The following is a 2565-nucleotide window of genomic DNA, read 5'->3' on the forward strand; positions in this document are numbered from 1 at the left end:
CCAACTCGGAGGCCTTTTTCCTCCTCGCATCGAAGCTGTGACGTGCTTCGGACGGGGATCCATAAATCAGCCGCATCTGATGAAGGGCATCCGTGAGCGTGGCACGTTTCGCTCATGGCACCGCAAGAAGTGCTGCGAGGGCGTCGTCGTCGAGCATGGCCGGGAGTCCCTGGAGCGCTTCATACTCCGACCAGCCGGACGTCTCTATAAGAGAGACGAACCGGTGTTCGAACGCTGCCCACTCACCCCCCTCTGAAGAAAATGCCTTGAGTGCCGGCAGGCGTTGCTGGACGTGAGCCCCGCGCTCGTTGCCTGGCAACCCGGCTGAAGCTGGCTTCGCGTTCGCAGTGCTGTCACTCGGCGGTGAGGGACGCAGCGCTGATGACGCGGCGTTGCTAGGTTGCAGACAGCTGTCACCCGGCGGTGAGGGACGCAGCACTGATGATGTGGCATCGTTTGGTTGGCCCACGCTGGGCCCGGAAGTGACGTCGCTCCCAGTGGTCATTGCTCCCCCGGCAGAAGTGACGACACACCCGGATGTATTTGCGGCGGGAACGGCTGCCATCTTTGTGTTGGAGCCGGCGGAATGGCGCGGCCGCTGCGCTGCCTCTCTCCCTCCTGTCTCCGCCTGTGAGCGACGCATGTTGTCCAGGATGGAGACGGTGGCGTGGAGCAGCTCAGTGAGGCGAAGCAGCGCCTCTTCCATTCCTGCTCCCGACGCTGGAGAGGGGACGGTCGGCGGAGCAGACAGCTGCTCAGCCGGCGGTGCAGCGTCGCTGTCGACCGGCGTTGGCCGCCCCATCGCTGCTTGTTCCTCGACATCGCCGTCAGGACTGAAGGTACGTGGCTTACTTCTTGTCTCCATAGCCACTTCTGACGCCAAATGTAACGGATTCCGGAGACACTTGTAGAGGTAACTTGTTTATTACAACCCAACACTCTCCAACAGTCCAGATACTCTGTTACCGCCTAGGTACACAGCCTAGGTACACAGCCTAGGTACACAGCCTAGATACTCTACTCTGGCTACGCTCTGGAACTCGCCCTCACAAGGTCGTAGAGTCGGGAGTTCCAGAGTCCCACCACTGGCTCTCACAACATCCCAGGGTCCTCAGATGGCTGGTCTTGTGTCTTGGGTCTTGAGCTATGACTGGCCCCGATCGTCCAGGGAGCTCCTCTTTTTATGCCTAGTCCAACGAGGGGGTGGGGCCGTGTGCGCCACCAGACATCCCACAGAGCACACACAGCCCCCCCCCCCCCCCGTTGGCGGCGCCAAGAGGCTTAAGCGCCTGGGAACCCAACGCCTGGCGCCCAGAGGCTTAAGCGTCTGGACCCGCCTGGGAACCCAGCGCCTGGTGCAAAGAGGCTTAAGCGCCTGGCCCTCCCAGGGTCCCAGAGCCCCCAGCAGCCCCTCCCTTCTTATGTCACTACACATGAAGCCATCCAGATATACAAACATAGACATAACTTCAACCGTGATGATGGGTACAAATTGAGCAATCATTGGAAAGATGTTATTAACCATATAAAAAAGATTTAACTACGCATATGTGTACCATCTTATTTGACAGGTACTAGTCTATTTTACCGAGTTGCTGACATCCCCAGCGTTTAACAGTACTGCAATTTTTTGGTTTTGGAAGCCAACATCGGCTGTAATTCTTGCAGAGGTGCTTAACCGGTACCTTCCCCTTCTACCCCCCCACCCTCCCAGTCCCTGACTGCCATATTTAGATAAGCTCCTCCCCCCTCCCCTTAATCAGTATATAAGATAGTCTCTTGGATTTCCCTTCACTTGATACAGTAAATTTGGCTGTGACGGTCCCACCTGAAGACGGAGACTTGTGTTGCCTCCGAAACGTGATTGAATGTAATTATTTTCATTTATTATTATTTTATTATTATTATTTTTACCTACGTGACTTTACCGAAAAACCTAAGAGTATGGACTAGGCCGTTATCACATTTAAACTCGATAAACAAAGTGAATAAATCTTAAATTATAATAAATATCCGTGTGTTTGTATCTTGTATTATGAACCCGGTGACCCGAGTACGATGTATTGTGCATAAATTTACACAAATTTACAAACTTTTTAAATAATCAAAAAGCCATGGGCTTTAGGCAAGGTGCTTACGGACTAGGTCCTAAATCACATTCAAACTCATTAACATTAAATAAACGTTAATAAACGTTACAATTAGAATAAATAAACATTCATTTGTATTTAATACTGTAATGAATACAGATATGTACATTTATACTGACACGAGAGAGATGAAGGAAAGGGATGATTACGGACAAATGGAAAAAGAACACACGATTAAACCCGAGTTAAACGATTTAACCCCCCTGCACCCGCCAATCTCAATTTAAACACACAGCTCACACACACAGCTCACTCACACAGTCACGCAGCACAACTCAAACGCCGCCGCACACGCTGCCGCCGCCATCTTCTTTGATTGCTTGTGTTGCGAGCAAAACGTCGTGATATTGTTATTATTGAGAATAGGTTTTACCCTTTTTTCTAGCAACAAAACAGGTGTTAAGATGGTAAACAC

This window comes from Lampetra planeri, chromosome 78 (genome assembly GCF_965212315.1).
Source record: "Lampetra planeri chromosome 78, kcLamPlan1.2.h2, whole genome shotgun sequence".
NCBI lineage: Eukaryota > Metazoa > Chordata > Hyperoartia > Petromyzontiformes > Petromyzontidae > Lampetra > Lampetra planeri.